This window comes from Chiloscyllium plagiosum, unplaced genomic scaffold (assembly GCF_037043375.1).
Source record: "Chiloscyllium plagiosum isolate Xiang-an unplaced genomic scaffold, Cpla_swu_hap1 HiC_scaffold_37, whole genome shotgun sequence".
Lineage (NCBI taxonomy): Eukaryota > Metazoa > Chordata > Chondrichthyes > Orectolobiformes > Hemiscylliidae > Chiloscyllium > Chiloscyllium plagiosum.
Window position 1 is genome coordinate 65,479,771 of NW_028270175.1, and position 13,299 is coordinate 65,493,069.

The 13,299-nt window shown below is 44.9% G+C and overlaps 1 long non-coding RNA gene across 1 annotated transcript in view; it reads left to right on the forward strand.

The window, feature by feature from the left end:
* The first annotated feature begins 735 nt into the window (after positions 1-735).
* Positions 736-13,299, forward strand: part of LOC148139834 (uncharacterized) — a 972,613-nt gene continuing 960,049 nt past the window's right edge. Inside the window, exons 1-3 of the long non-coding RNA XR_015753386.1 lie at positions 736-844; positions 2,984-3,066; positions 4,796-4,892. This is a non-coding gene — a long non-coding RNA (uncharacterized LOC148139834). The remainder of the gene's footprint in view (positions 845-2,983; positions 3,067-4,795; positions 4,893-13,299) is intronic.

Genomic DNA, 13,299 nt, shown 5'->3' on the forward strand with positions numbered 1-13,299 from the left:
AACAAAGGGACTCCGGGTGAATGATGTCAGCACCGGACCAATTGGACGGTGGGCGGAGCTGGATGACCTGGCGGGATGTTGGTCCTCCAACCAATCAACATGAATGAAGGGCGGAGCTACACTAAACCATGTGATCACCCTCGCGCGCGGCGCACAGTCGCTGTAATGAATGCTCGGCAAGATATGGAGAGAAAGGATACGGTAAGGAAAGAAATAAACAGGAAAACGGGAGAAAAACTGTATTGCCATGAGCGGAGGGGTTTTACAAACAAATTGTGCATGTCGGAAAATACAAATTTGAACGTCCCAGTCCCGTGTTTGCAGTAAATGAGGAATTGCCTCAGCGCGGCTGCAGGCCTGAGTGAGCGCCGCCATCTTTATTCGGGACAACGATTCACTGGACACATGCGCGGCCGCCATCTTTGTAGGGGGCAAGGTGCAGCCAGGCGCATGTGCAGACTTTCTCCAGTACAGAGTCATTGTGATCATAGCAGCCAATACTGCTCTGATTCACCTCTGGGCTCCCTCATGACCACTTTGTCAATATCTAGCTTCCTCAGTCTCGAACCATGGGTGTATTTTTGGTCTGTTTATTACTGTATTATTACTTTTATAGACCCTTTGTAAATGAGTTTTTGACTGAAGCCCAGTCCCTGACTATGTGCTGCTCTATTATCAGATTACTTTTTTCTTTTTCATTCCCTGTAATCCGTTTTGCACTCCCTGAAACATCACAGATACCAGTGATTAATGCCAAAGCTCTGTTGCCTGTGGAGAGGCTGATGTTTGACTTTCTTGTACAGCTGCAGTTTGTGTAGTGAAGGTGCTCCCACAATGTGGTTGGGTAAGAGATGTTACAGATTATTCATTACAGCAACAGTAAAGATCTGAAGATAATGTCCAAATCAACAACAGTTTGTAGTTTTATTATCATACTTATAATTTCATAAAAGTACTATTGAGAACTTTAGATATAAGGCCAGAGGTGGAGATATTAGGTCAGGTGACCAAAAGCATTGCCAAAAAGCAGGTTTTGAGGGATGTCTTAAAGGTAGAAAGCAGATCTGTGAGGTTTTGTCTGCAAATTCCAGACCATGTTGCTTTAGTAACTGTAGAATCAGCCACACAGTTGAAGTAATGAATTAACAAATCAATGGGAGTCTCTAAGAAAATGGGTTGAGACCTCTACAAAGGAAGTGTGGTGCAGGGAGCTAGGGATGATTACAGCCAGGAATCAAATCAAGAATGAGAATTTTAAATTGTTGTTGCTTATGAATAGGAGCCTTTTGACTGATGAACATGTTTGGGGAGAAGTGAGCACGTGCGCGTTAGACCTTTCATTTTTTTTCTTGAGATTACAGGGTGGCCAGGAGTGTGTTTGGATAATTAAGTTTGGAAATAACACACGATGGATGAGAGTTTCAGTATATGAGCTGAGATGAGGGTGGAACCAGCTAGAATTAGTGATTTTGGAGTGGGACTGGGCTGTCACTCTCACCTCACCTCACCTCTGGGATTCAGCTGGTTGCCAGATTGTGAATCAGGGCGGTAAAACAATCGGGAGCTGAGTGGCCCTGGTGGAGCCTAAAATGAGTGTCACTCAGCTGGCTGTTGCTGAGCAGCTGCTGCTTGGTAGCCCTGTTGATTACATCTTCCATCACTTTACTGCTGATCGAGTGTGGACTGACAGAGGGAAATTGCCTGGGTTGGATTGCCCTGTGTTTTTGTGTTGAACATCCCTGGGCAATGTTCCACATTGTTGGTTGATGCCAGTGCTGGAGCGGTATGTGGCTTGGTGGGTGGCAAGTTCTGGAGCACAAGCTATCAGTACAAACCCATGAGATTACAGATTGTGCTGGAGTACAGTTCTGCTGTTGTTATCCCACAGTGCCTGAGAGAGATCCAGTTTGAGTTCCTACATCTGTCCCATTTAGCACGGTGATAGTACCACTCAGCACAATGGAGGTTTTTCTCAAATTTAAGGTGAGGCTTTGTCTCCAAAAAGACTGTGGGATGGTCGCTCTTACCGATACTGTCAAGGACAGATGCATTTGCAGCTGGCAGATTCATACTGATAAGATCTTTTATGTTTTTCCCTCTTGCTGGTTCCGTTACCGCCTGCTGCAAACCCAGTTGAGCAGCTATGTCCTTGAAGACCCGACCAGCTCAGTCAGTAATCCTGCTGCTGAGCTACTCTTGGTAGAGGACATTGAAATCCTGTACCCATAGTAGGCTTCTCACCATTTTATTGTCTCCGTTGTTCCTCCAAGTGTTATTCAACATGGAGGATCACTGATTCATCAGCTGTGGGAGCACGGTATGTGGTAATCAGCAGGAGCCATGAGACTTCCTGGTGTCCATGAGTACTCCCAGGGCAAATGGTTCCTGTGTGTACACTACTGTGCCATCACCTCTGCCTGGTCTGTCCTGCTGGTGGGACAGGACATATCCAGAGATTTCAGGAGAAATGAAGACTGCAGATGCTGGAGATCAGAGTCGAAAGTGTGGTGCTCGAAAAGCACAGCAGGTCAGGCTGATGAAAGGCTTAGGCTCGAAACATCGATTCTCCTGCTCCTTGGATGCTGCCTGACCTGTTGTGCTTTTCCATCATCACACTGTCTATCTAGGGATGGTGATGGTGGTGTCTGGCCATTATCTGCAAGGGATTACTCTGTGAGTATGACTATGTCAGGCTGATCCTTGACGAGTCTGTGAGACAGCTCACCACGTTTTGGCACAAAAAAAACAGATGTTAGTGAGGAGGACGTTGCAGAGTCGAGAGAGCTGATTCTGTGGTTGTATTTCCTAAATCCTTGTTAGATGCCAAGTGGTCCATCCAGTTTCATTTGAGACTTTGCAGTGATTAATACAGTGAGTAGCTTGTTGGGCGACTGTCAGGTTGTCAGGATTTTTTTCACCATTGACAATGGTTCCATGGAGATCAGGAGATTCCTAATTCCAGTTATTTTTTTCTTGAATTCAGATTCCACCATCTGCCGAGCTGGGATGCGAGCAAGGACTTCAGTTGTACATTTTAATATTCTGGATAAAAGTTAAATATATTAGGTTTGTTCACTCATTTTAAATATCACTAACCCTGGTTTTGTTTCTTTGTAAAACACTGTCCATCATCCTGTCTCCTTCATCCTTCCCTCCAACGACAAGAGCAAGGAGCACATTGAGTTTCTCTGTTACTAAGACTGAGACAATCCGATCAGCTGCCTTTGCTGCTTCCCTCCCTCCCTCCCACTAGCCCACCGAGACAAACTGCCTCACATGGTGTTCCTGATTTTTGTCCCAAACTTACACCTTTCTCCAGTCTCTTGTCAAGCATTATCAGAGCTCACCTTGATCTTTTACTAGTCTCGCTAAACTACAGACATTCCAATTCTGTTTCCTCCTCACCACTCCCCCTCGCCAATTCACAGGTATTGTTCCTTGTTCTGTCTGTCTGTCTTTTCTGGTTATGTTCTTCTCATCCATTCTGCAAAAAAAAAACTAACATTTGACCTCATCATCATTTGTAAGTCCTGCTCCATCTCCACTCTCCCTTTCCTTTCTGAATTCTTGTATTTGGTGTCCCTCAAGGATCTATCCTTGGTCCCTCCTGTTTCTCACCTACGCACTGCCAGGAGGTGACATCGTCCAAAAGCACAGTGTGAGGTTTCACATGTACACTGACAATGCCCAGCTCTCCCTCCCCATCATCCCTCTCCATTACTCCACTGTTACTCAGTTACCAAACTGCTTATCACACTCCCACTCCTCGATTAACTGCAATTTCCTCCAAAGAAACATTGTTACGGTTAAATCCATTACCCTCAGTTGCTTTAAAAATTACTTTCCCTTACTGCTGAGCCCCTCCCTCTCGCTGGGTGCAGTCTGAGATAGAACTAGACTTCACAACTTTGCTGTCATATCTGTAACCCCAAGGTGACCTTCTGATCAGACATCTAGCAATCACAAACACCAGGAATTCCAAACTCTCAAATGTTGCTTGTCTCCACCTCACCCCAGCTCCATTGCTACTGAAACCCCTTACCCGTGTCGGTGTTACTTTAAACTTGATGAATCTGAAATGAACCCTTGATTTCGTGACTGACCCAGAATCTGCTAGCTTTCAGTGTTTCCTGCACAATTACCCTGGTCCCTTTGTGGTGCAGCTTTCTACAGTTTCCACCATTTAAATAGCACTCTGTTCTTTTATTATCCCCTCCAAAATGACCAACTTCCCATTTTCCCAAATTATACTCCATCTGGCAACTTGTTGCCCCCTTCTCCTGAGCATCTCTCTCTCTTCACAATCCTCTTAGAACTTTACAGTTATGCCTTTTCCAGGAGTTCCCCTCCCCCCTTCTAAACATTTACTGGGAGCACTGGGCAGTGTGAAGCATGCAGAGTTGCTCTGTTTTTAGAGATACTCTATGGGAGGAGCTTGCTGCCCATTGGTCAGAGTGGAGGCAACGTGCCCATCGAGCTGCATGAGCCTTTCACTCCCCATGTCTTATTGATGAGGCACAGCGGCAGCATGGAAGGAAAAAAAAGGAAGCAAATCCTGCTCTCCACATCTCACTGACTCTTGGAATATTCTGTCCCATGTGTCAAAGATCTGCTCTGTTCAATCACATGAAATTCCAAGGTGGAAACTCCTAGAAACCCACATAGATTTCAACCTGAACTGACTGCTGACCTCCACAAGGGGTAATGTGTCCAGTCATCCTGGGCCAGGAAGAGGGGATGGTGCGAGTTTCTAACCTGAACTGACAGTGATGGATTTGAAAAACTTGTATTACAGGATACTACAGGTGGACATTCAGATGGTAATCTCAGTCATTTAACACCTAACTGATTGAATTACTCAATTCATCAGGACTTGGATATTCTCATTGTGTGTGAGTATTGTATTCCACCCGAATCCCATTTGCAGCATAAAAGTTCTCCTTTGAATCTTCCCAAACCTTTAATGTGTGTCCTGTAATCCTTGTATAATGAGCTGATGGTTATAAGCTTTATTATTATAACGTGTAACTTTTCTAAACCCCTCTGTCACAGCTCCTCTCAATTGCCTTTGCTACAAGGAGAACAATCTCAGTTTCCCCAAACCCCTGATTCCCCAATGTCTGTTTGTCTCGATAAGGCACACATCAGAGTTGTGTTGGAACATTCTCCACTTGCCTGCATCAGTGCACCCCCCAACACTATTAAAGAAAGTGAACATCCTCCAGGACAAAGCATTGTGCCTGAGTGGTGTCCCATCCACGACCTTCAGCATTCCCTCTCCCCATCCCAGAGACACAGTGGCATCACTGTGTAAAAGGTAAAGGCAGCATTGTCCTACCAGACCATAGGGCTGCTCTGTCATTAGGGAGGAAACTGGAGCCCCTGGAAGCAACCCATGCAGACACTGGGAGAATGTGCAAGTCCCACAGAGACAGTTGTCCAAAGCTGGAATTGAACCTGGGGTCCTGGCAGCAGTACTAATCACTGTGCCACCCTAAAATTGTAATTTGATTCACAACTACCACTTCCTCTGATAGTTCATTCCACACACAAACCATTATCTGAACAAAAATAAAAAAAAAAATTCCCGAACGCCTTTTTAAAGCTGTTGTGCTGTCACCTTAAAAGGTATGTACCCAGTCTTGAATCGCGTCCCTTCCTGTAAAGGACACCTGCTGTACACATTACTGATACCACCCCTCCATGATTTGAGAAACATCTAATAAGGTCACTCCTCAGCTTCCTGCGCGCCAGTAAAAGAAGTCGCAGCCTATCCAGCCTCTACATATAATTCAAACTATCCATTCCCATCAAATCCTGGTAAATCTCTTCTGAATCCGCTCCAACTACATAATGTCCTCCCGATATCAGCATGACCAGAACTGGACACGGAATTCCAGAAAAGGCATCCCCAACATCCAAAATAATGTCCCAGCTCTTGTACTCAAAGGTCTGAGCAATGAAGGCAAGTGTGCCAAGCACCTTATTAACCACCCTGTCTACATGTGACACAGACGTGAAAGACCCGAACCCCTCGGCCTCTTTGTTCCATGTCACTATCGAGGCCCTGTTTTTAATTAGTGTCAGTCTGCCCTTGTTTGTTTTATCAAGATGTAATATTTTGCATTTAAACCCTGAGCATTAAAGACAGTAGGAGTATACTTAAGAGGGAAATCAGGAGGGCAAAAAGGGGACATGAGATAGCTTTGGCAAATAGGGTTATGAATAATCCCAAGGGTGTTTATAAATACATTAAGAACAAAAGGGTAACTCGAGAGAGAATAGGGCTCCTCAAAGATCTGAAAGGTAGTCTATGCGTGGAGCCGCAGGAGATGGGAGCGATACTAACTGAATGTTTTGCATCAGTGTTGACTGTGGAGAAGGACATGGGCAATATGGAATGTGGGGAAATAGATGTCGACATGTTAAATATGTCCATCTTACAGAGGAGGACGTACTGGGTGTCTTGTAACCCGTAAAGCTTGGTTACTCCCCAGCACCTGATCAGGTGAACCCTAGAACCCTGGGAAGCTGGGAATGTGATTGCTGGGCCTCTTGCGGAGATATTTGTATCATCGATTATCACAGGTGAGATGTCAAAAGACTAGAGGTTGGTTAACGTGGTGCCGCTATTTAAGAAAGGTGGTAAGGACAAGCCAGGGAACTATCGACCGGTCAGCCTGAGATTGATGCTGGGCAAGTTGTTGGAGGGAATCCTGAGGAACAAGATGCGCGTGTATTCTGAAAAGCAAGGACTGATTAGTGATAGTCAGCATGACTATGTGCGTGGGAAATCATGTCTCTCAAACTTGATTGAGTTATTTGAAGATGTATCAAAGAGGATTGATGAGGGCTGAGAGGTGGACATGATCATTGGAATTCAGTAAGGCGCTCAACAAGGTTCCCCATGGAAGACTGGTTAGCAAGGTTAGATCTCATGGAATACAGGGAGAACTAGCCGTTTGGATACAGAACTGGCTCAAATGTAGAAGGCAGGGTGGTGGTGGAGGGTTGTTTTTCAGATTGGAGGCATGTGACCAGTGGAATGCCGCAAGGATCAGTGCTGGGTCAACTACTTTTTGTCATTTATATAATATGATTTAGATATGAGCATAGGAGGTATAGTTAGTAAGTTTGCAGATGACACCAAAATTGGAGGTATAGTGGACAGCGAAGAGTGGTTACCTCAGATTACAACAGGATGTTGTTCAGATGGGTGAGAAGTGGCAGATGGAATTTAATTCAGATAAATGTGATGTGCTGCATTTTGGAAAAGCAAATCTTAACAGGACTGATACACTTAGTGGCAAATTCCTAGATAGTGTTGATGAACAAAGAAAACTTGCAGTGAAGGTTCATATTTCCTTGAACGTAGAGTTGCAGGTGGATAGGATATTGAAGAAAGTGTTTGGAATACATTCCTTTATTGATCAGAGCATTGAGTATAGACGTTGGAAGGTCATGTACATGACATTGGTTAGGTCTCTTTTGGAATATTGTGTGCAATTCTGTTCTCCATCAATCGGAAGGATGTTGTGAAACTTGAAAGGGCTCAGCAAAGATTTACAAGGATATTGCCAGGGTTTGAGCTGCAGGAAGAGAGCAAAAAGGCTGGGGCTTTCTTTCCCTGGAGCATCAGAGACTGAGGAGTGACCTCCGTAGCGGTTTATAAAATCATTAGTAACATGGATATGGTAAATAGACAAGGTCTTTTCCCTTCATCTTAGCCTGCTGGACCAACTTTCCTCATTCCTGAAGAAGGGCTAATGCCCGAAACGTCGATTCTCCTGTTCCCTAGATGTGCCTGACCTGCTGCGCTTTTCCAGCAACACATTTCCATCTCTTTTCCCTGAGTAGGAGAGTCCAGAAGTAGAGAGCATAGGTTGAGGGTGAGAGGGGAAAGATATAAAAGGGAACTAAGGAGCAACCTTTTTCACGCAGAGAGTGGTGTGTGTATGGAATAAGCTGCCAGAAGAAGTGGTGGAGGCTGACAATTATAGCATTTTAAAGGCATTTGGATACTTGACATGAATATGAAAGATTTAGAGGGATATGGCCCAGGTGCTGGCAAGAGCGATAAGATTAGGTTCGGATATCTGGTCGGCATGGACAAATTTGAGCGAAGGTTCTGTTTAGTGCTGTTCATCTGTGACGCACAACTCAGTGGGTTTCGGTCTCTTCAAAGATAAATCTTAGTCTGTTTTATTTTAGTAAAGCTACAACATTCAGTAGGGCGACGGTTTATTTCTTTAAATACACATCTTATGATACTTTGATTAAGTTTTTTAATATAAAATATTGGTACTAATTTATTCTAGAGTAGTGTTTTGTAAAGCTGTAAGACTGTGTGCCTTTTTCTGGGTCTGTGGTCTGTTAAGGTGCAGAGATGGCCATTCGTACAGTGATGTGCTCTTCCTGTTGGATTTAGGAGATTAAGGAAAGTTTCAGTGATCCTGATTGTCTGCAGGAAGTGAGGATGCAAATCCTGTAGGATTTCATGGACCAGATGGAGCGATGGTTAAAGGTAATGAAGAATTTACAGGGGCCGGGGGGTGTGATAGGTGGCAGTTTCAGAAAGTTAGGAAAACCGCCGATCCAGTCAGGTGGATGGGTTTCCTCTCGGAAAGGGAGGAGGGGAGGGCAAGTAGTGCAGGAGTCTCCTGTGTTTATTTCCACCTCAAACAAGTATACTGTTTTGGAAAGCGTCTGGGATCACACTGTCCGGGGAATATCGCACTGACAGCCAAGTATCTAGTGTAATCTGAGGTATATCAGGCTCCACGCGATCGATGGTGATAGGGGGCTCTCTAGTCTGCAGCACAGACTGCAGTTTCTGTAGCTAACAGTCAGACATCAGAATGGGCTGGTGCCTCCCTACTGTCTGGGTGAAGGATGCATCTGAGGGTGCAGAGTATTCTGAAAGGGGAGAATGATCAGTGGGAGGTCGCTGTACATTGGTACCAATGACATAAGAGAGAAGGATGAAGTCCTGATGAGAGAATATAGCAAATTAGCCTGGAGGATAATAAGCAGGTCCTTGTGGGTAGTAATATCTGGATTACTCCCGGTACCACATGCTAGTGAGAGTAGGAATAGCAGGGTAGAGCAGATGAATGCATGGCCAAGGATCTGATACAGGGGAGAAGGATTCACATTTTTGGATCATTGGAATCTCTGCTGGGGTAGAATTGACGTGCGTAAGAAAGATGGATTACACCTGAATTGGAAGGTGTCTAATATCCAAGCAGGGAGATTTGCTAGTGCTACTCAGAAGGCATTAAACCAGTGAGGGCGTGGGGGGAAACCTAAAGAGATAGTGAGAAAGGAGGTAAGTCTGAGACTGGTACAGTTGAGAAGTTAGACAGGCAAGGCAGGCAAGGGCAAGGCACAGAATGAGGTCGGACTGACAAGGTACAATAGACAATCGGTGCAGGAATAGGCCATTCTGCCCTTTGCGTCAGCACCACCATTCATTATGATCATGGCTGATCGTCCACAATCAGTCTCCTGTTCCTGTCTTATCTCCGTAACACTTGATTCCATTATCTTTAACAGCTCTATCCATCTCTTTCTTGAAAGTATCCAGAGATTTGGCCTCCACTGCCTTCTGGGGCAGTGAACTCCATGTGTCCACTACTCTCTAGGTGAAGACGTTTCTCCTCAACTCTGTTCTAAATGGCCTTTCCCTTATGTTTAAACTCTGTCCTCTGGTTCTGGACTCACCCATCTGTGGAAACATGCTTCCTGCCTCCAGAGTGTCCAACCCTTTAATAATCTTGTAGGTCTCAATCAGATCCTCTTTCATTCTACTAAACTGAAGTGTATACAAGCTCAGTCGCTTCAATCTTTCAACATATGATCATTTCGCCATTCCGGGAATTGACCTCATGAACCTACCCAACACTCCCTCAATCGCCACAATGCTCTTCCTCAAATGTGGAGACCAAAACTGCACACAATACTCTAGGTGCGGTCTTAGCAGAAGGACCTCTTTGCTCCTATACTCAATTCCTCTTGTTATGAGGGCCAGCATGCAGTGAGCTTTCTTCACTACCTGCTGTACCTGCGTGCTTGCTTTTATTGACTGATCTCGTTGTACTTCCCCTTTACCAAAACTGACTCCTTTTAGATAGTAATCTGCCTTCCTGTTCTTGCCTCCAAAGTGGATAACCATACATTTATCCACATTAAACTGCATCTGCTATGCATCCGTCCACTCACCTAGCCTGTCCAAGTTAACCTGTATTCACATAACATCCTTCTCACATTTCACCCTGCCACCCAGCTTTGTGTCACAGCAAATTTGCTAATATTACTTTTAATACGATCATCTATATTATTAATGTATATTGTAAACAGCTGCGGTCCCAGCACCGTACTTTGTGATACCCCACTAGTCACTGCCTGCCATTCCGAAAGGATGCATTTATCACTACTCTTCCAGTCAGCCAGCCAATTTTCAATCCAAGTCAGTATATTCCCCTTTGTAAATCCCTGCTGACTCTGACGAATCCTATTACTGCTATCCAAATCAGCCATAATTTCATCTTTTATAATTGACTCCAGCATCTTTCTCACCACTGACATCAGGCTAACCGGTCTATAATTCCTTGTTTTCTCTCTCCCACCTTTCTTGAAAAGTGGGACAACATTAGCCACCCTCCCATCTGACTCTATGTCTCCTAATTCTGTGTATCTCCCTTCGCAAGGGGCTCAACGTCATCCCTCACCAACAGGGCCATCTTACCCCCTCTGCCCATCAGTCTGTCCTTTTGATAGCACTGCACTGCATTTATTTCAATGCAAGAGGTTTGACAGGGAAAGCGGATGAGCTTAAGATATGGTTTTGAAAATGGGACTGGGGTATAGTGGGTATTCAAGAAACGTGGCTTAGGTTGGAAAGGACAGGTAGCTTAATGTTCCAGGGAATAGATGTAAGAGGAAGGATAGAAAGGGGGATAAGAGAGAAGGTGGAATGGTGTTTTTGATGAGGGATAACATTATTGTTGTGTTTAGGGAGGATATTCATGGGAGTTCGCCCGGTGAACTTACTTGGGTGGAACTGGGAAATAGGAACTGGATGATCACCTTATTGAGGTTGTCTGTGTGGGTTTCGTCCGGGTGCTCTGGTTTCCGCCCACAATCCAAAGATGTGCAGGTTGTGTGGATAATCCAGGCTGAATTGCCCATATTGTTCAGGGATGTGCAGGTTGTGTGGATTGGCCATGGGAAATGCAGCGTTACAGGGTTAAGATAGGAGGCTCTGAGGGTCAGTGTGGATGTGATGGGCTGAATGGCCTGCGTCCACACGTGGGATTCTCTGACGATAACTCTACTAGTTTTAAAATAGTTGCAGAAAATAATAGACCAGATCTAAAAGTTGGTGTTCAAAGTTGGACAAAGGTGAATTGTGACGGGACAAGGCGAGAACTTTCAATATTTCTTTGCAACCCCCAGGTAAAGGGACGGCTGGAAAGTGGGAACATAAGAACAGAAGGAATAGGAGCAGGAGTAGGCCATCTGGTCCCTCAAGCCTGCACTGCCATTCAATAAGGTCAGGGCTGAGCTTTTCATGGCCTCAGCTCCACATTCCTGCTCCCTCACCATAACCTTTAATTCCTTTCCTGTTTGCAAATCTACATTTTGCCTTAAAGGCATTCGAGTTGATAATGTCAACTGCTGCACTCAGCAGGGAATTCCACAGATTCATAACTCTTTAGCCGAAGAAGTTCCTCCTCAACTCTGTCCTAAATCAGATACCCCCTTATTTTGACGCTATGCTCTCTAGGTTGACCCGCGCGCCCACCCCCCAATGGAAATAACCTCCCTGCTTCTATCTTATCTATTCCCTTCTTAATTTTATTTTTTCCAATACAACCTCCCATTCTTCTAAATTCCAACAAATATAGTCCCAGTCTATTCGATCTCTCCACATACACCAACCCTCTCAACTCCTGACTCAAACTAGTGACCCTCCTCTGCACCCCCTCCAGTGTCAGTACATCCTTGCTGAAGTAAGGAGATCAAACCTGTACACAGTACTCCAGGTGTGACCTCACCAGCACCCTGTACAGCTGCAGCAAAGCCATCCCTCGAGCAAGGAAGGTCAATAGACCCTTCACCATCTCTTTTAGTCCCCTGGGATGCATTCCATCATGGCCAGGAGACCCATGTACTTTTGGGCTGTTATCTTTCCCAACACTACCTCTTTACTGAGAATGACTGTTTCCATGTCCTCATCTGCCATTGCCTCCATAGGCCTGTGAAAATGAGACAACAAGGGAACATAGACAGTATGTTCCTGTTATTGCCAAGTCTGGTAGGTGTAGAGAATGCTGTGTGTCTAGAGAAATTGAGGGTCTGGTCAAAAAGATGAAGGAGGGATATGGCAGGTACAGACAGCTGGGTTTGAGTGAATCCCTCGGAGGTTTGGGGCAGTAGGAGTACACTTGAGGGAAAACAGGAGGGCAAAAAGCATGCATGAGATAGCTTTGGGGGGAAAGAGGTTTAAGGACAATCCAAAGAGATTCTACAAAACACGAAGGACAAAAGAGTAACCAGGCAGAGAATATGGACCCTCAAAGATCAACAAGGCTGTCTGTGGAACCACAGAAGGTGGGAGAGATACTATCTGAGGATTTCTTGTCAGCTTTTACTGGAAGACGATATGGAAGCTAGAGACTTTGGAGAAATAAATAGTGATAACTTGACAACTGTCCATATTACAGAGGAGGTTGTACTGGATGTCTTACACATAAAGCTGAGTAAATCTGTGGGACCTGATCAGGTATATCCCAAATCTTTGTGGGAAGTTAGGGAAGTGATTGCCAGGCCCTCACTGAGATATTTCTATCACTGATAGCCACAGGTGAGGTGTTGCGAGAAAGGTGATGAGGAAAGGCCAGGGAACAATACACTGGGAAGTCTGAAGTTAGTGGCAGACAAGGTGTTGGAAGGAATTCTGAAGGATAGGTTTATATGTAATTGGAAAGGCAAGAAGTGAGTAGGGATAGTCAGCATGCCTTTGTACATAAATCACTAACTTGGACTTCAGAAAGACATTCAAAAAGTCTTCCACATAACAGACTGGTTAGCGAGTTATACACCATGGGATACGGAGAGAACCAGCTGTTTGGATACAAATTGGCTTGAAGGTTGGAGACGGAGGGTAGTGCTTTTCGGAGTGGAGGCCTGTGATGAGCAATATGGTGTAAGGATCGGTGCTGGGTCCCCTGCTTGTCATCATTTATATCAGTGATTTCTATGTGAATATATGAGATATAGTTAGTAGGTTTACAG